Genomic DNA, 21,745 nt, shown 5'->3' with positions numbered 1-21,745 from the left:
TGTTGACATCCAAAAGTCTCATTAGCTTTAATGGGGGTCTGTTGTGGCCAGGCTTGTCTAGTGTTTTTCTTATTGGTTCCTTTTTCACTCCTCGAGGTACTACCAACACAGAAACCAATCTAGTCCACTAAACGACTATCAACAAAGTGAACACAAGCTATAAGTGAAAAACGACCCTCGGGGAATTACAGGTTACACAACCTTCTGTGCTAATCGTCTCCACCTCACCATACAATCTCTCCTTTCAATTCAGCAGAGGAGGAGGAGGAGAGGGATGATGATAACAGCAAACAGAGGAAAAACACACAGAACAGGACCTTGTGTGTATCTATTATTACTGCATGTGGGGGATATTAGGATGTGTGCAACTCTTTCACCTTTGGGAGGCAGACTCATTCATCACAACCTAAGTGGGCTCCAAAAACAGCCTTGCTAAATTTGTGGCCAATGTAACACAGCTGTGTGTGGGTCAGCAGTGAGCACCAAGGACAGCGCCGCTGTAGGGTAAAGCAAGAGACACTGGAGGTCTCTGTATTGTAACCAACCAGGTATCAAACACAGGTCATTGGTGTGTCCCAAGAGCTAAGCTAAAGCTGAATCCTATAGGTTTTAGCTATGGAAGTCAACACATGTTTTCTAGTTCTACATTTACCTCCATTTGACCTCCCTCTCTATGTCCCAAAAGCTAACAAACATCAACTGTATGAGTCAAGGCCAAGGGCACTTCAGAAACAACCGGGTATCAAACCTGGGTTGTCAACTTACCACAAGACGCTGTCGGCTTGCTGAGCTAAAGCTTATTCTCTGTCCTATTCCAATCCAATATCAATGCTGCACCAGCTCCTTAACGGAGTTTTCTCCCCATCAAATTGGAAGGCATGCTGTCACACCGTATTCATTGACATTGTCAGCTATGCAATCAGCCAAGGTAATGGACCATGGTTTTCAGAGAATGTGATGGAAATGTATATTTGTCTTTTGTTTTACTCTGAGCAGTGCTCCAGAAATGCTGTGTCAGGAGTACACCCAGGAGCAATGTGTGTTGGTGCTGAACCATGCACTATTCATGCTACTGACTTCTCTTAATGCAATGGAATGACATGACTGGGTGGTGGACTGAACTATAGTAAACTCAGCAAAAAAAGAAACGTCCTCTCACTGTCAACTGCGTTTATTTTCTGAAAACTTAACATGTGTAAATATTTGTATGAACATAACAAGATTCAACAACTGAGACGAACTGAACAAGTTCACAGACAAGTAACTAACAGAACTGGAATAATGTCTCCCTGTACAAAGAGGGGGGGGGGGGGGGGTCAAAAGTAACAGTCAGTATCTGGTGTGGCCACCAGCTGCATTAAGTACTGCAGTGCATCTCCTCCTCATGGACTGCACCAGATTTGCCAGTTCTTGCTGTGAGATGTTACCCCACTCTTCCACCAAGGCACCTGCAAGTTCCTGGATATTTCTGGGGGGAATGGCCCTAGCCCTCACCCTCCGATCCAACAGGTCCCAGACGTGCTCAATGGGATTGAGATCCGGGCTCTTCGCTGGCCATGGCAGAACACTGACATTCCTGTCTTGCAGGAAATCACGCATAGAACGAGCAGTATGGCTGGTGGCACTGTCATGCTGGAAGGTCATGTCAGGATGAGCCTGCAGGAAGGGTACCACATGAGGGAGGAGGATGTCTTCCCTGTAACGCACAGCGTTGAGATTTCCTGCAATGAACACAAGCTCAGTCCGATGATGCTGTGACACATCGCCCCAGACCATGACAGACACTCCACCTCCAAATCGATCCCGCTCCAGAGTACAGGCTTCAGTGTAACGCTCATTCCTTCGACCATAAACGCGAATCCGACCTTCACCCCTGGTGAGACAAAACCACGGCTCATCGGTGAAGAACACTTTTTGCAGGTCCTGTCTGGTCTAGCGACGGTGGGTTTGTGCCCATAGGCGACGTTGTTGCCAGTGATGTCTGGTGAGGACCTGCCTTGCAACAAGCCTACAAGCCCTCAGTCCAGCCGCTCTCAGCCTATTGCGGACAGTCTGAGCACTGATGGAGGGATTGTGCATTCCTGGTGTAACTCGGGCAGTTGTTGTTGCTATCCTGTACCGGTCCCGCAGGTGTGATGTTCGGATGTACCGATCCTGTGCAGGTGTTGTTACACGTGGTCTGCCACTGCGAGGACGATCAGCTGTCTGTCCTGTCTCCCTGTAGCGCTGTCTTAGGCGTCTCACAGTATGGATATTGCAATATATTGCCCTGGCCACATCTGCAGTCCTCATGCCTCCTTGCAGCATGCCTAAGGCACGTTCACGCAGATGAGCAGGGACCCTAGGCATCTTTCTTTTGGTGTTTTTCAGAGTCAGTAGAAAGGCCTCTTCAGTGTCCTAAGTTTTCATAACTGTGACCTTAATTGCCTACCGTCTGTAAGCTGTTAGTGTCTTAACGACCGTTCCACAGGTACATGTTCATGAATTGATTATGGTTCAATGAACAAGCATGGGAAACAGTGTTTAAACCCTTTACAATGAAGAGCTGTGAAGTTATTTGGATTTTTATGAATTATTTTTGGAAGACAGGGTCCTGAAAAAGGGACATTTCTTTTTTTGCTGAGTTTGTCTGTTGGTGTTATGACTATGTATAACAGTATCAAGGAAAAGCCTTAGACACTATCAAATGTTTCACTGACTATAAATGGGATGCATTTATCATCAATGCATAGCAACTACTGTCCCACAAGGCAGTACGGTGTAGCCCCTCTTGAGGCAGGACAATGGCTCAATAGAAGAACTTTTTTTTTTTTGGCTAATTAGGATTTTAATACAAATTCTTCATCATTGTCAGTCGTCTCATGGCGCTGTGCAGGTCACAGGATCCACACACAGCCAGAAACATCTAGCTCATTACCATTTTAAACATTAGATGGGCTATTGGCAGAATGCCTGGCTACTTGATACATCATCATGCACCTGCTTCTATTTACTTAGATTATTGGCCATACATGTGCCATACTTTTGGCTTGTGAAAACATCGTCTGTCTCCTCTTTAATCACTTGTTACCTCAGAATCCTTATAACTTTCAACCACAAAAAGCCTAACATGTCAATCTCCATATACCATTATTTTATCAACCTCCTTTATCAAGTCCTCATTCGTGTACATGCCCATCTAAAGGCCTACAGAAAACACATTATTTACAGTCTTCACGGTGTGTTATTTAGCTAGTCGTCCCAATGATAATTCATTAGACTCTCTGTCATAGGACACTCTTCCTCAGACTTATCCAGGGTAAATCAGTGCAGTGCACTATCTAACGGGACTAAGTCAGTGTGGTACATATCACTTAATCAGTGTATTATCTGGTGGGACTAATACTGAACAAGACAACTCCTAATTGCTCCAGATGATTGAACTCATAACTAATTAGTTTCTCTTCTCTGTTTCTCTTTCCTCTCCGCTTCTAATCTTTATCTTTTATCGAAAGACTTGTACCATACAATCAATCGATGACCGTTTGAATCTCTCCGCAACACGATGGGACAGTGAACCATAAGTAGTTAAACGGGGGACTTGCCTCAGTCAGAGTTGCGTCAGGGGAAGGAAGGGGAGAACTGAAGACATGGCAATTAAGAGACAGCTTGTCCTGTTCTGCCTCTCTCTTTCTCTGTCTAATGGGATAATCTAGCAACTTGACCTGGCTGTGCCACACATTGTGCTGATAAATAGTGTCCCCATTGAACTATTAGACGGGATCAAAAGACAGCTGGGTTTTAATACGTTAGGATCTCTTGCAGATGTAATGATGTTACAAAAACAATTCCGGTCTTTACCTGCTCACTTGAAAGGGAAATGAATCATGTTATAAGAGGATGACACCAACAATATCAGTTTGGACACTCTGATTCAGACTCACTCACAAGAATGTCTCTTGACTAGTTGAAACATCTCTTTGAGAAAGCATCTCCAGAATTTGAAATAGAAGGGGGCAAAACTTGTTTAACTTCCAACAACTGGAAGTTTTAGGTCACCTCAGTCCACCGGCATCCAAAGATGTGGGCTGGGACAGTGGATTGGGACCTGAGAAATGTTGCAGGTAGGTGTTTGGGACAGGTGGCTGTTAGATGTAGATAGAGGTTTGAGGCAGGTGGCTGTCAAGAATGCAGGTCAGAGATCAGGGTCCTGTGTCTGCTGCAGATGGTGGGGCAGACGGATACTAACAAGAATGGGCCATGGTGTTCTGGTGGAGGGGGAGTGAACACACATACACACACACGCTTACAGTGCATTCAGAAATGATTCAGACACTTTGACTTTTTCCACATTTTGTTACGTTACAGCCTTATTCTAAAATGGATTTACAAAAAAAATGTCCTCATCAATCTACACACAATACCTCATTATGTCAAAGTGGAAAACAGGTTTTATGAAATTATTGCAAACATAAAAAATACAATAAATAAATACCCTATTTACATAAGTATTCAGACCCTTTGCTATAAGATTCGAAATTGAGCTCAGGTGCATCTTGTTTGCACTGATCATCCTTGAGTAATTCTACAACTTGATTGGAGTCCACCTGTGGTAAATTCAATTGATTGGACATGATTTGGAAAGGTACACACCTGTCTTTATAAGGTCCCACAGTTGACAGTGCATGTCAAAGCAAAAACCAAGCAATGAGGTCAAAGGAATTGTCCATAGAGCAATTGTGTTGAGGCACTGATCTGGGGAATGTTACCAACAAATACCTGCAGCATTGAAGGTCCCCAAGAACAAGGGGCCTCCATCATTTTTAAATGGAATAAGTTTGGAACCACCAAGACTCTTCCGAGAGCTGGCCTCCCGGCCAAACTGAGCAATTGGGGGAGAATTGCCTTGGTCAGGGAGGTGACCAAGAACCTGATGGTCACTCTGACAGAGCTACAGAGTTCCTCTGTGGAGATGGGAAAACCTTCCAGAAGGACAACCATCTCTGCAGCACTCCACCAATCAGGCCTTTATGGTAGAGTGGCCAGATGGAAGCCACTCCTCAGTAAGGCCTGCTTGGAGTTTGCCAAAAAGTACCTAAAGACTCATACCATGAGAAACAAGATTCTCTGGTCTGATGAAACCAAGATTGAACTATTCGGCCTGAATGCCAAGTGTCACGTCTGGAGGAAACCTGGTACCATCCCTACGGTGAAGCATGGTGGTGGCAGCATCATGCTGTGGGGATGTTTTTCAGCGGCAGGGACCGGGAGACTAGTCAGGATCGAGGAAAAGATGAACGGAGTAAAGTACAGAGAGATCCTTGATGAAAACCTGCTCCAGAGCGCTCAGGACTTCATACTGGGGCCAAGGTTCACCTTCCAACAGGACAACGGACTTTAAAGCCAAGACAAAGCAGGAGTGGCTTCAGGACAAGTCTCTGAATGTCCTTGAGTGGCCCAGCCAGAGCACGGAATTGAACCCGATCGAACATCTCTTGAGAAAACTGCAAATAGCTGTGCAGCGACGCTCCCCATCCAACCTGACAGAGCTTGAGAGGGTCTGCAGAGATGAATGGGAGAACTCCCCAAATACAGGTTTGCCAAGCTTGTCGCGTCATACCCAAGAAGACTCAAGGCTGTAATCGCTGCCAAAGGTGCTTCAACAAAGTACTGAATAAAGGGTCTGAATAACTATGTAAATGTTATATTTCCATTTTTATTTTATAAATATACAACAATTTCTAAAAACCTGTTTTTGCTTTGTCATTATGGGTTATTATGTGTAGTTTGGTGAGAGAAAAAAACAACAATTTTATCAATTTTAGAATAAGGCTGTAGCGTAACAAAATGTGAAAAAGGTCAAGGGGTCTGAATACTTTATACTGTAACTTTTCTGATTCAGTAACTTAAAAACCTTAATAATCTACATCGTGCCGGTGAGTGTCTGGAGTGAGCGAATACTAAATTAGACAATCCGAAGCCAGCCACAGTGCAGAGGCAGTGACTGGGACTAATTGTTATTTACTTTAGTGTACTCCAGTATTAGTGACTCATGTCATGTCCCCCTTTGTCCAGGGGTGTGACAAACCACTGTCCAATCCACACCTGGCTTGTCCAGTCACCTCCCTCTCCCCAGCTCCCTCCACCACTATTTCAGTTTGAATTAAAAATGCTCCCTTCAACCTCCCACCTCCCCTCATCTCGGTGAACGAGGAGAAAAGAGATGAACAGCTTCCCTGGGTTCCCATGCTGGCCTTTTTAAAAAAGCTTCTAAACTAGGTTACAGGCAAAAGTAGGCTGCCAGCGAGGCTCAGGAGACCTGAGGAGCTACTGTTGTACCACTCCAGAGGGCCCCCATCCCACTTCAGGAGTTGACAAGAAGGGAACCAGATAGAGAGAGAGAGAGGTGCTGTGTGATGCAGTGTACTGTAAGCTAAGCTGTTGTTGTTGGATGAAAGAGAAGATCTGTCTCATGCAGGTTCACTCAGACATGGTCATTAGGATATACTTTAGAATGTGGTAGGTACTGTCCACGGTAACAGAGGTGGATCGGTTGAACCACACTCACGTGACGAGTAACTTTGTCTGAGCTGGGGAGACTTGTGTTTGCTCCCTGAGCTAAGGCCTAGGTTTTAGCTCAGCAGGTTAGGCACTCTTGTGGCGCGCATAAGACCTGTGTTCGAAACCCAGTCTGTCACACACCATCTTGACCTGCAGGAAACCCTCTGGGGCCCAATGAGGGTCAATGTGACCTGTCCAACTGCACTGTACATTTCACTATGCTGCCTGCTGAACCCATTTAGATTAGCCAATTGTTAACAAGCTAAGCAATAGCCACCAATACAGTCAACGTGAGGCCAAGAACAAACCAATAGAGAGATGTTGTAATCCAATCCCTTGATTGAAGTCTTGAGATGGAACAAAGCTCATTAAATTACTACCACTTCTCTTGTCTTGGCTTGTCTTCAGACAAACCAGGTTCACAGAAACTGTGATTGTTAAAATATATATATATTTTTTCTTTAATTGTGCTGGAGAGCAGACTAAAATTCAGAATCTGATGGGGAAAAAAAAAACAATAAAGGAGCTTCAAAGCTCCATGTCTGTAGTATTGTGCATAGCAACGGCAAGATTCTGATTGGTCCCTGACTGCTTCTGGTTGAAACACCTAGTCAATCTCAACTCCAATTAACAATCCAGATTCCATACCCTCTTATGGTAATCTCTTGTGGGTTTACTAATTGCAACATCCAATGCATGTTATATCACAAAGAGATTGGTTGCCTGTCAAAACAGAATACAAATATACAGTACATGGCTGTTGTGCAGTGTACAGATTTTAATAGACTAGAGGAACCACAAGCTTACTGCTTGGCAAACCATGCGAACAGTGAAGAGCCACAGTGTTCAGCAGTGCCAGTCTGCCAGAGCAGAAGATGGGCTGACTGGCATGAGGGCGACTGGCATGAGCCCTAAAGGCATTGGGCCAAATCATCTGGCTTCTCATGGCAACATATCAAAGCATCTTGCTTTTAACGATACGGGGCCTAAAACAACTTTGTCACAAGACGGTCTGCCAACACTTCATGCTCGTGTGATAAACAGATCAAAACAAGTCCCTCTCTTTCTACAAAAAGCCTGGCTGGGGATGCACATCACAATAAGTGTGGATTATACCACTATAAAGGGGAGGAGGGGAGTTCGATTTGGCATGGGAGTTTATAGTACACCACTTGTGGGTCGCGGGATGACATTATTAGTGCATTGCAAAAAAAAGAAAAGATACATTTTCAAGAAAAACGCTTTCAGTGTAAACTTAGAAAGTATGTAGAACAGATAATGACCAATATACAGAATTGTTCAATAATAGCCTATAATCTTTGAGAACTTACAATCAACAAAATAAAAGCTAGACAATCAGGCCCCCATTGATGTTGTTATAATGTTTGAGCATAAGAACACAGCATTAGCCATGTCAAAATGTGTAGAATTGTAGTAAAATTGTAGTAAAAAAACATGTTTTTTTTTGTGTCTCAGCTCTATGGCAAAATTAATAGAATAGCAGGAAATTGGCTTTGAAACAATAAAAAAAAAAAAATCAGCTCCATGGCAGGATGTGTGGAATTGCAGGAGATTAGTTTTGAAACGGCAAGCTGTTCTCTCTGCTGCCAGGATGATATTTCTTTACTTATTATTTGGTCTCTGTATGTTTTTTCACTGCTAAAACCCTATGGGGGTTCGCGACTCAAAAGACACCTCAATTGGTGCGTCACGAAGCAAAAAAGTTTGGGAACCCTTGGTATAGGGGACAAAAAGGAAACATGTGTGGGAGTACTCCTATCTTCCCCATCTCCCATCTTCCAACTCAATATGTTAACATCTGCCCCCTCTATGAAAAGAGACTCCAGATTCATGTTTTCCCCTGGGTTTTTAAATGAGTAAGGGAGACAGTGAGAAAGGTTTGAAAAAGTTTTAATGAGTAAGTTGGGCATGAATAAACCATGTTAGGCTTGTCTCTGAGGGACCCCAAACTGAGTGACCTCTGGCCATTATCTGTAAAATTACATATATCTTTTCTGACAGCTCTAGATACTAGAGCAGTGAGACTACGGGCTCTATTTTTGTCTGCCGCTAAGGCGGCGCAAGTGTAAAACGCATGTTAGTTTGCAAACACTGTCCCTAACGCTAGGTTCGGCAATTTACTTGTCTAACATCAGCTCGCTTGCGCTGAGTCAATGCCTCTCAAAGAAGGGCACCTGTTGGTAGATGGGTAAAAAAAGCAGACATTGAATATCCCTTTGAGCATGGTGATTATTAATAACACTTTGGCTGGTGTATCAATACACCCAGTCACTACAAAGATACCTGCGTCCTTCCTAACTCAGTTGGTGGAGAGGAAGGAAACCGCTCAGTGATTTACCGTGACGCCAATGGTGACTTTAAAACAGTTACAGAGTTTAATGACTGTGATGGGAGAAAATGGAGGTTTGTAGTTACTCCACAATACTAACCTAATTGACAGAGTGGGAAGAAGGAAACCTGTAGAGAATACAAATATTCTAAAACTTGCATCCTGTTTGCAACAAGGCACTAAAGTAATACTGCAAAACATGTGGCAAAGCAATTCCCTTTTTGTCCTGAATACAACGTTTTATGTTTGGGGCAAATCCAATACAACACATTACTGAGTACAACTCTCCATATTTTTAAGCATAGTGGTGGCTGCATCATGTTATAGGTATGCTTGCAATAGTTATGGACTGGGGAGTTTTTCAGGATAAAAAAGAAATGGAATAGAACTAAGCACAGGCAAAATCCTAGAGGAAAACTTGTTTCAGTCTGCTTTTCACCAGACACTGGGAGATGAATTCCCCTTTCAGCAGGACAATTACCTAAAGCACAAGGCCAAATCTACACTGGAGTTTCTTACCAAGAAGACAGTGAATGTGGCTGAGTTAGATTTTTGAGCAGATTTAAGTAAAAACTATGTCAAGACCTGAAAATGGTTGTCTAGCAATGATCCCCAACACCTAGAGAGAGCTTGTAGAATTTTGAAAATAATAATGGGCAAATGATGCACAATCCAGTTGTAGAAAGCTCTTAGAGACTTACGCAGAAAGACTCACAGCTGTAATCGCTGTCAAATGTGATTCTAACATGTATTGACTCAGGGGGTTGAATACTTATCCAATCAATATAGAGTATATTAGTGTTTTATTTTTCATTTTATTATTTTTAACAAATTTAAAAATGTTTCTTCCACTTTGACAGAGTATTTTGTGTAAATCATTGACAAAAAAAAGAGACAATTTATATCAATTTTAATCCCACTTTGTAACACAACAAAATGTGGAAAAAGTCACGGGGTGTGAATACCTTCTGAACACACTGTATTTAGCCACGGAGCAAGTTCGGATTGGCAGGTGAGGGGCCAAGCCTCGACACACCCACAATTTATTTATTCATCAAACCCCAACCATTTCGCACCACCACCACTACGGCGCCCATAATTGCAGTTGTGAAAATTGCCAAACCACATCGGACACACCCTCTAACCACTAACGCTACAGCAATCGCTAAGATTTACCATTGTGTTAAGTTTGTTAAAGAGCCCACAATGTGATCATATCAGTGTAAAAAGGAAGAAAAAGAAATTCTCCCTTTCTAAGTCACTTTCCATATATCTCTTTCCCTGCAAATGAAACTGTGATTGCCTAATGGAGAGTAATTCAACACCTGTGGCAAAACCTGTATTTCAGACAACAATATTATCATCATGTAGGTTTATTAAAGGGCTTACTGATATATACACTCAGTTGCCAGTTTATTAGGTACACCACCTTGTTCACAAAAATGGTTCGCTCCTATAGACAGTGAGTCACGTGGCTGTGGCGTGCTATATAAAACAGGCAGACAGGCATCGAGACATTCAGTTACTGTTTGATTGAACGTTAGAATGGGCAAAACTAGTGACCTAAGTGACTTTGAACGTGGTATGATCATCGTTGTTAGACGGGCCGGTTCCAGTATCTTAGAAACGGCTGGCCTCCTGGGCTTTTCACGCACGACAGTGTCTAGGGTTTACCGAGAATGGTGGGACAAACAAACAAGATCCAGTTAGCGGCAGTCCTGTGGGTGAAAACAGCTCGTTGATGAGAGGTCGAAGGAGAATGGCAAGAATTGTTCAAGCTAACACGCGGGCCACAAACAGGCAAAAATCGGCACAGTACAACAGTGTTGTGCAGAACGGCATCTCGGAATGCACAACTCGTCGGTTATTGTCACAGATGGACTATTGCAGCAGACGACCACACCGGATTATACTCCTATCAGCTAAAAACAAGAAGAAGGGGCTCCAGTGGACACGTGATAACCAACACTGGACAATTGAGGAGTGGAAAAACATTGCCTGGTCCACCGAATCCCGGTCAGGATTTGGTGTAAGCAGTGTGATTCCATGGCTCCATCCTGCATGGTGTCAACAGTGCCTGCTGGTGGCGGTGGTGTAATGGTGTGGGCAATGTTTTCCTGGCACACGTTAGGTCCCTTGATACAAATTCAGCCTGAAGAATTCAGGCTGTTCTGGAGGCAAAAGATAGGTGTACCTAATAATAAACCACTGAGCATACAGTAGTTCTGGGGGCAACATGATATATGAGTCAACATATACCTGTTAATTACCTATGGTTGCCATGGTGGCAACACAAAACTTTGCCATTATGTTCCAAGTCTTGTCAAATGCGATATATGTTTCATATCTCCTTTTTAATAGGTGAATGGCACTACGACAACCCTGTGCTTGCCTGGCTAGTACTTGCCATGCAAATGAAGAACATACACTTTTGCCACAGTATCATTTAGTTGTCTGAATTCTGCATTTTGGAATAGCCAGCAGGCATGCATATTGCTCAATCACTGTAGCAACTATTCTCTAGAGTCAGGGCTTCCCAATTAGTACTTCTAAGCCACTTTCATTAAGACTCTGTGGTGTATTTCCATTGAAGAGAGAGACACAGCTCCAGGCTCAGTGTTTCAGTAAACTGTGCCATCAAGCTCATTCACTAATCCCTGCTAGTTCTTTAGAAACATCACAGCGAGAATGTAATTCTTTGAACACTGTCTGTGGATTCAATAACAACCAAGATATATACAAACAATGTTAGACTACAATACCACTGTCGTGAAATAATGGATGAACTTTTGTTTCAATTAATATGTCAGTATAATGGAACATCTTTATAAAGCGACATTAATCAAATCCTTTAGAAAGTACATCTTGAGGTAGCTAACATCAAAGGAAAGAGAAACCCATACACTGCTCCTCGAATCACTTATTTTATTAAAATGTAAACGCCAGACACATGGCCTTCGCTTTTCACCCGAAAGCTCTGACAAAAATGTATTATACGAGCAAGAGCAGTGTGCAGGTTTTTTGTTGTTGAAGTTATTGCATTGTTCCCACGTACCTGCAACGACATAGCCTGATTGACATTAAAACATGAAAAAAGCTCAGATAAAACCTGTAACACATTACACAGTGTAAGATGACAGTGAATCTGATACAGTTGAAGTTGGAAGTTTACATACACTTAGGTTGGAGTGACTGAAACTTGTTTTTCAACCACTCCACAAATTTCTTGTTAATTAACAAACTTTAGTTTTGGCAAGTCGGTTCGGACATCTACTTTCGCATGACACAAGTCATTTTTACAACAATTGTTTACAGACAGATTATTTCACTTATAATTCACTGTATCACAATTCCAGTGGGTCAGAAGTTTACATACACTAAGTTGACTGTGCCTTTAAACAGCTTGGAAAAATCCAGTAACTTATGTCATGCCTTTAGAAGCTTCTGATAGGCTAATTGACATAATTTGAGTCAATTGGAGGTGTACCTGTGGATGTATTTCAAGACCTACCTTCAAACTCAGTGCCTCTTTGCTTGACATCATGGGAAAATCAAGAGAAATCAGTCAAGACCTCAGAAAAAAATTGTAGACCTCCACAAGTCTGGTTCATCCTTGGGAGCAATTTTCAAATGCCTGAAGGTACCATGTTTATCTGTATAAACAATAGTACGCAAGTTTAAACACCATGGGACCACGCAGCCATCATACCACTCAGGAAGGAGACACGTTCTGTCTCCTAGAGATAAACGTACTTTGGTGCAAAAAGTGCAAATCAATCCCAGAACAACAGCAAAGGACCTTGTGAAGAAGCTGGAGGAAACAGGTACAAAAGTATCTATATCCACAGTAAAACGAGTCCTATATCGACATAACCTGAAAGGCCGCTCAGCAAGGAAGAAGCCACTGCTCCAAAACCACCATAAAAAGCCAGACTACGGTTTGCAACTGCACATGGGGACAAAGATTGTACTTTTTGGAGAAATGTCCTCTGGTCTGATGAAACAAAAATAGAACTGTTTAGCCATAATGACCATCATTATGTTTGGCGGAAAAAGGGGGAGGCTTTCAAGTCGAAGAACACCATCCCTACCGTGAAGCACAGGGGTGGCAGCATCATGTTGTGGGGGTGCTTTGCTGCAGGAGGGACTGGTGCACTTCACAAAATAGACAGCATCATGAGGGAGGAAAATTATGTGGATATATTAAAGCAACATCTCAAGACATCAGTCAGGAAGTTAAAGCTTGGTCGCAAATGGGTCTTCCAAATGGACATTGACCCCAAGCATACTTAAAGTCAATGTATTGGAGTGGCCATCACAAAGCACTGACCTCAATCCTATAGAAAATTTGTGGGCAGAACTGAAAAAGCATGTGCGAGCAAGGAGGCCTACAAACCTGACTCAGTTACACAAGCTCTGTCAGGAGGAATGGGCCAAAATTCACCCAACTTATTGTGGGAAGCTTGTGGAAGGCTACCCGAAACGTTTGACCCAAGTTAAACAATTTAAAGGCAATGCTACCAAATTCTAATTGAGTGTACAGTGAGGGAAAAAAGTATTTTATCCCCTGCTGATTTTGTACGTTTGCCCACTGACAAAGAAATGATCAGTCTATAATTTTAATGGTAGGTTTATTTGAACAGTGAGCAACAGAATAACCACAAAAAAATCCACAAAAACGCATGTCAAAAATGTTATAAATTGATTTGCATTTTAATGAGGGAAATAAGTATTTGACTCCCTCTCAATCAGAGGGATTTCTGGCTCCCAGGTGTCTTTTAAACAGGTAACGACCTGAGATTAGGAGCACACTCTTAAAGGGAGTGCTCCTAATCTCAGCTTGTTACCTGTCCACAGAAGCAATCAATCAGATTCCAAACTCTCCACCATGGCCAAGACCAAAGAACTCTCCAAGGATGTCAGGGACAAGATTGTAGACATACACAAGGCTGGAATGGGCTACAAGACCATCGCCAAGCAGCTTGGTGAGAAGGTGACAACAGTTGGTGCGATTATTCGCAAATGGAAGAAACACAAAAGATCTGTCAATCTCCCTCGGCCTGGGGCTCCATGCAAGATCTCACCTCGTGGAGTTGCAATGATCATGAGAACGGTGAGGAATCAGCCCAGAACTACACAGGAGGATCTTGTCAATGATCTCAAGGCAGCTGGGACCATAGTCACCAAGAAAACAATTGGTAACACACTACGCCGTGAAGGACTAAAATCCTGCAGCACCAGCAAGGTCCCCCTGCTCAAGAAAGCACATATACATGCCCGTCTGAAGTTTGCCAATGAACATTTGAATGATTCAGAGGGCAACTGGGTGAAAGTGTTGTGGTCAGATGAGACCAAAATGGAGCTCTTTGGCATCAACTCAACTCACCGTGTTTGGAGGAGGAGGAATGCTGCCTATGACCCCAAGAACACCATCCCCACCGTCAAACATGCAGGTGGAAACATTATGCTTTGGGGGTGTTTTTCTGTTAAGGGGGCAGGACAACTTCACCGCATCAAAGGGACGATGGACGGGGCCATGTACCGTCAAATCTTGGGTGAGAACCTCCTTCCCTCAGTCAGGGCATTGAAAATAGGTCGTGGATGGGTATTCCAGCATGACAATGACCTAAAACATACGGCCAAGGCAACAAAGGAGTGGCTCAAGAAGAAGCACATTAAGGTCCTGGAGTGGCCTTGCCATTCTCCAGACCTTAATCCCATAGAAAATCTGTGAAGGGAGCTGAAGGTTCGAGTTGCCAAACGTCAGCCTCGAAATCTTAATGACTTGGAGAAGATCTGCAAAGCTGTCATCAAGGCAAAGGCAGGCTACTTTGAAGAACCTCAAATATAAAATACATTTTGATTTGTTTAACACTTTTTTTTGGTTACCGTGTGGCTCAGTTGGTAGAGCATGGTGTTTGCAACGCCAGGGTTGTGGGTTCGATTCCCACGGGGGACCAGTACGGGAAAAAAAAAAATGTATGAAATGTATGCATTCACTACTGTAAGTCGCTCTGGATAAGAGCGTCTACTAAATGACTCAAATGAAAAAAAATAAAAATGAAAAAAATGAGTGGGACAAAATCCCTCCTGAGATGTGTGCAAACCTGGTGGCCAACTACAAGAAACGTCTGACCTCTGATTGCCAACAAGGGTTTTGCCACCAAGTTCTAAGTCATGTTTTGCAGAGGGGTCAAATACTTATTTCCCTCATTAAATTGCAAATCAATTTAAACAATTTTTGACATGTGTTTTTCTGGATTCTTTTGTTGTTATTCTGTCTCTCACTGTTCAAATAATCCTTCCATTAAAATTATAGACTGATCATTTCTTTGTCAGTGGGCAAACGTACAAAATCAGCAGGGGATCAAATACTTTTTTCCCCTCACTGTATGTAAACTTCTGACCCACTGGGAATGTGATGAAAAAAATAAAAGCTGAAATAAATTATTCTCTCTACTATTATTCTGACATTTCATATTCTTAAAATAAAGTGGTGATCCTAACTGACCTAAGACAGGGAATTTTTACCAGGATTAAATGTTAGGAATTGTGAAAAACTGAGTTTAAATGTATTTGGCTAAGATGTATGTAAACTTCCGACTTCAACTGTATGTATCAGTAGTGTTCAGCTGTAGACGACTAGACAAGGAAATCAATGAGGAGTAAAAAAAGATATTGCTGCTGTGCTGAGTGACAGTGGCATTTGAAAGTGGTAAAGCCTGAATTAGTTTCATAAAGGTTTCACATAATGCTATTAAAACCAGGGATTTTGTCGCTGGTGCCCCAAAAGACACATGTTGAGGTAATTCCTAGTCATTACCATCTGGTTGGAAATGTCATTAAAACAAACATAATTTGTTTTGCCATTTCCTTCAGCGACCAGCTACACAGCAGAAATAGATTTTAAGTATTAGGCATTAGGATTCACAAGCTGCTCAATATTCCCTGAATAAATGATAGCTGACATTTTACTGAAGGTAGTAATACAGTAGATGCAGGTCTGGGCTACAGCAAAATAAACGCATGTTCTTTTAAAAAATATATTTTTTATGCTCCAGTTGTAATTACTAAATGGATCTAATTGCCACCTTTGGGCTGGCCATAAAAACAGTATTGTTTTCTTAGTAGTTCCTTTTCTTTATATATATATATATATATATATATATATATATATATATATATATATATATATATATATAAATAAATTTAATATTTATTTTCTTCTTTTTTTTACTTTAGTTAATTTAGTAAATATTTTCTTAAGTCTTATTTTCTTAAAACTGAATTATTGGTTAAAGGCTTGTAAGCATTTCACGGATACACCTGTTGTATTCGGCACATGTGGCAAATAAAATAAAATGTTCTTCGATTTCTCACAGAACATGAATGAAGAGAAGCAGGTGATGTGGGCAAAATGCTTTGGCCAGTGGAAAATAAAGACAGACTCTTCCCTCATAAAGGAAAGGCAATGTAGCACTTTGCCGTTTCTCCCCCACTCGCCGGCAGAGCCAGAGAGACACTTCACCTATGGTGACAGTGCACCATATGTGGCATCTGACATATTAAAGGAGAAGTTTCCTTTTTTGAAATTGTCACCACATGAAATTTTCTCATTCCGAACTTCATCCGCAATGTTATATTCCCTTTTAAGTGACTCTAGCCATTTCCCCTATCCATCTCTTCCATTTTCCCTGTAGCCTGCTGCTACAGGTAACTGCCAAAATAAAGGAAACACCAACATAAAGCGTCTTAATAGGGTGTTGGGCCACCACCAGCCGCCAGAACAGCTTCAATGCACCTTGGCATAGATTCTACAAGTGTCTGAAACTTCCTATGTGGAAGCACCCCATGCTTTTAATATACTTTGTGTCCCTCGTTTACTCAAGTGTTTACTTTATTTTGGGACTGGGCGGCGAGGTATCGCTTGAGTTACAACAAAATGTAATATAATGTTGAGGATAAAGCTCGGAATGACACAATGTCATGTGTACAGCATCTTAAGAACTGCGTCACTATACTGAGAGCTTTGCCATTTCTAAAAGGACCTATTTGGGTGTTTTTTGGAGCCTTTGTTCATGTTTTTTCAGGGCCCCCATACTACACAATGAGGTCGAGGAAGGGATTTCCTTTTTGGGGTAAGTTTCTCAAAAGCATGTGAAATAACAAAAAAGCTGTATGGACCCTTCTATAACTTTCCATTTACATAAAAATAGATATTTGGTTGTACAAAAGGAAACTTCTTTAACTATGTCAGTAAGCTAGCTGCAACAGTTAGTTAGAGTTAAGCAGCTGATCAAGTCACTGCACTGGTGACCAACGTCCTTGCACAGAATATTTGCAGCAGATAGCCACTGTTTTGATTTGATTTTCTCACAATTGCAAACTATAAAATTACTGTCACAACATTTGTAATAATTTGGCTAGTTATTTTGTCTATTTCATGGAGAGTCTTACGAGAGCGCAGTGATATAAAAAATTAGGAACTATGTTCTCATTGTTGAATGGCGGATGCTCGGGAATATTACAATTTGAATATGAGTTCCACGTCCTACAAGACAGGTCGGTTGAGGGAAGAGTGTTGTGTAGGAGTGACGCCATTTGTCGGAAGACAATGGGGACAGGTAGCATATTGTCAGGCGCACCAATTAAATGGATGTGTTTCTGGTCACAGCACAAAGTAAACGGGAACGTCCTCAGGCGCTAAAAGGAGCACCCAGAGCTTCTGGAATTGGCTTTATCAGGTACTCAAAAGATGGCGCTAAAGAGAAAATTTCAATAGTAAATAAATAATCATAACAGTCATTGGGAGCCTGGGACCTAATAAATTGGACATCCCACATCCAACAACATTTGAAGGACAGAGGGGATACACTACCTAGTACCCTCTCGTGGATCTAGAAGGACATAAAAAAGCATGGCTCTATAGCTGCCCAATTTGCAACACTTTATTTTGTTACCCTTGCTATTCATCAGATTCCAGCTAGTTGACAGGGTGACATGTGTGGACTAAAACAGCATAAAACTGTGTGTATCACAAAGCATGATCAAATTAATTACCAAGTCATTTTGAGAAACATTCAGAAATAATTCGGTCACATTTTTTTGTCAAATTAACAAGTTAGCTTTGATAAGCAGCTAGCTAGCTATCTAGCCAATTTCAAGTTTATCTGAACTAATATCTTAAACTCAGTTATTTCTGAATTAAACCTAACTGGCTAGCTCATCATGGTTTGTGACATTATGCTCAAGTTTCTTACATGTAAAAATGCAGTTCCACATGTGAAAGTTTTTCACGTGAGACCAAAAAATTACATTTTCACATATGGGAAAATATCAAATATACACTTAGGAGAAATGGGTAGCCTCGTGTCAGCACCACGATGACCAGAAACTCACAGACGTTCTGTAGCTCAGTTGGTAAACCATGTCTCTTGCCATGCATATACAGTATAGTGGGTTTGATTCCCGGGACCACCCATACGTAGAAAATATATGCACGTATGACTAAGTCACTTTGGATAAAAGCATCTGCTAAATGGATTTACTATAAAAGAACATGTAGTCAGATGACGAAAGAGCAGCTGGAGTAGCAGTGTTCTCTGGGGTAATCCATGTCTCAGATGCTCTCGAACTATGAGAGAACATGTAGTCAGATGACAAGAGAGCAGCTGGAGTAGCAGTGTTCTCTGGGGTAATCCATGTCTCAGATGCTCTCGAACTATGAGAGAACATGTAGTCAGACGACGAGAGAGCAGCTGGAGTAGCAGTTTTCTCTGGGGTAATCCATGTCTCTGTGAGGGCCAAAAGTGTACAAACTAAGGGGCAGCATAGGCTGAGATTAACTCAATCTTCTGGACCGCAGATTGGCAGTTCCAAATGCTGCTGGAGACCAAGAATTCCACATGGGTTGTGCGCGTAGGGTACACTAGATTTGAAGGGTTGCAGCTAAGGGGTGGCGCTCGTCTGTAAAACCTACAGGGAGAAGAGCGAACAAGGATAGAAAACAAACCCATAATTGACAAAGAAAAAAAACAGCAACCTCCTGAGATAGGCTCTTTGGCTTATCAGAAAGGAAATCTTTGTGATGGCAGAGATAATCTTGGATAATGTGGGGATTGGGACAAAGTGTTGGCTCTCATCCCTGAGAGGAATTCTAACCTAAAGACAGAGCGAGACTCAAGAGCTGATTCTGTGGCATTTATCAGGAGATGGTTCTGAATTGAAGTGTGTGCCTTCAGATTCAGTTCAGCTTTGTGATACAGCGCATTCGGAAAATATTCAGACCCCTTGAATTTTTTTCACATTTTGTTATGTTACAGCCTTATTCTAAAATTGATTAAATAGTTTTCCCCCTCATCAGTCTACGCACACAATACCCCATAATAACAAAGCACATTTACTACAAATAAAAACGGAAATATCACATTTACATAAGTATTCAGACCCTTTACTCAGTACTTTGTTGAAGCACCTTTGGCAGCGATTACAGCCTCGAGTCTTCTTGGGTATGACGCTACAAGCCTGGCACACCTGTATTTGGGGAGTTTCTCACATTCTTCTCTGCAGATCCTCTCAAGCTCTGTCAGGTTGGATGGGGAGCATCACTGAACAGCTATTTTCAGGTCACTCCAGAGATATTCGATCGGGTTTGGGCTCTGGCTGGGCCACTCAAGGACATTCAGAGACTTCTGCATTATCTTGGCTGTGTGCTTCGGGTTGTTGTCCTGTTGGAAGGTAAACCTTTTGGAAGGTAAACCTTTCCTGAGTGCTCTGGAGCAGGTTTTCATCAAGGATCTCTGTACTTTGCTCCGTTCATCTTTCCCTTGATTCTGGCTAGTCCCCCAGTCCCTGCAGCTGAAAAACATCCCCACAGCATGATGCTGCCACCACCATGCTTCACCGTAGGGATGGTGCCAGGTTTCTTCCAGATGTGACGCTTGGCATTCAGTCCAAAGAGTTCAATCTTGGTTTCATCAGACCAGAGAATCTTGTTTCTCATGGTCAGAGTCCTTTAGGTGCCTTTTGGCAAGCTCCAAGAGGGCTGTAATGTTCCTTTTACTGAGGATTGGCTTCCATCTGGATACTATCATAAAGGCCTGATTGGTGGAGTGCTGAAACTATGGTTGTCCTTCTGGAAGGTTCTCCCATCTCCACAGAGGCAGTCTGGAGCTCTGTCAGAGTGACCATCGGGTTCTTGGTCACCTCCCTGACCAAGGCTCTTCTCCCCTGATTGCTGTTTGGCTGGGCAGCCAGCTCTAGGAAGGGTATTGGTGCTTCCAAACTTTTTCCATTTAAGAATGATGGAGGCCACTGTGTTCTTGGGGACCTTCAATGCTGCAGAAATGTTTTGGTACCCATCCGCAGATCTGTGCCTTGACACAATCCTGTCTCTGAGCTATACAGACAATTCTTTCGACCTCATGGCTTGGCTCTGACATGCACTGTCAACTGTGGGACCTTATATAGACAGGCATGTGTGCCTTCCAAATCATGTGCAATCAATTAAATTCACCACAGGTGGACTACAATCCAGTTGTCGAAACATCTCAAGGATAATCAATGGAAACAGGATGCACCTGAGCTCAATGTCAAGTCTTATAGCAAAGGGTCTGAATACTTATGTTTTTTTCCCCTCAAATGTATAAAAATCTGTTTTCGCTTTGTCATTATGGAGTATTGTGTGTAGATTGAGTAAAAAAAAAGTAATACATTTTAGAATAAGGCTGTAACGTAACAAAATGTTGAAAAAGTCAAGGGCTCTGAATACTTTCCGAATGTACTGTAGCTGCAGTTCCTGCCTTAAAACTTTACATTTGTGTGGTAGTGAGAGCGCCTTCTCTTCTCACAACTAAACATTACATTGCCAGACAGTATAGGAATATTTGTATTAAACTGTATTTTACAGTGTGTTCCAGAGTATACAATTTGGAGGGGGCAGAACAGTTCAGACGAGTACAGACTTTCTACCTCTCTCTCTCTCTCAACCCCTTTATCACACCTTTCCCTCTTTTCCTCATTTCATCCCACTCAGTTCAGAGGTTCAGAGGTAGATAAAAAAAAATCCATACTATTCACAGCTCTTTACCCGCTGAGCCCCAGCAGGGGAGTTTGCAGCCCGCCTTGCCCCGCCTGGCCCCTATCCCACCCTGGCTTTGAGGCCTCACTCCGGCCCCTTTCATGCCTGGCCCGACCTTTTCCACACACAGACAGGAGGAGAGACTAGCTGTCTTAATCTCTGTACTTTCACCGAAGCGTTTCCTTTCTTTAGAGGAGAGAGGGTTTGGTAAAGGCTTCTTGAACTGTATTTCTGGTTTGCAATTGAAGGGTCCAATAAATGAAATTCTCTGTGAACCTGATGTTCTGTATTCCAGTGGCAAGAGAGCCACAGACAGATAATGCTTCTGAAATGTTCAACTTCTGTTTTTAATGCAGAGACATTAAAAGATTATCTTATTACTGGTAAAGGAATGATGCAGAGAACAAAATAGATCTATTCTAATGCACTTTTCTGAGCATAGAAACATAATCTTTATAGAGATTCTATTTCTATGGTTCTGAGGGCTTTGATGTAGGTTTCAATACATTCATTAAATGGGATTTAGCTTTTGTGTGCCTGTTACAAAGTCAAAAGGTTTGTTAAATGTGCAAGGTCGTTTCCGTGTCAACCAGCGGCGGCAACAAATAAAGAGAACTGGACCTGCAAATATTATGTTATGCTCTTTTGAATTGTGTGCATTTACTGAAATCAAATCAGCAAGTCAAGCTATCCACTCTCCATTGCATTGACTGAAATTTGCCTGAAGAGTGGCAATGTAATCTGTGAATCACCTTTGTTTTCCCGTCTGGGCTCTG

At 42.2% G+C, this 21,745-nt stretch overlaps 1 protein-coding gene across 1 annotated transcript in view; it reads right to left on the bottom strand.

The window, feature by feature from the left end:
• Nucleotides 1–21,745, bottom strand: part of LOC106582742 (A-type voltage-gated potassium channel KCND3) — a 114,201-nt gene that overhangs the window by 41,738 nt on the left and 50,718 nt on the right. The gene's annotated exons all lie outside the window — the stretch shown is intronic.

The sequence above is a fragment of the Salmo salar genome, chromosome 22, assembly GCF_965601325.2.
Source record: "Salmo salar chromosome 22, fSalSal1, whole genome shotgun sequence".
Taxonomy (NCBI): domain Eukaryota; kingdom Metazoa; phylum Chordata; class Actinopteri; order Salmoniformes; family Salmonidae; genus Salmo; species Salmo salar.
The sequence above is the reverse complement of the archived record's forward strand: the minus strand, read 5'-3'. Positions and strand labels throughout refer to the sequence as shown.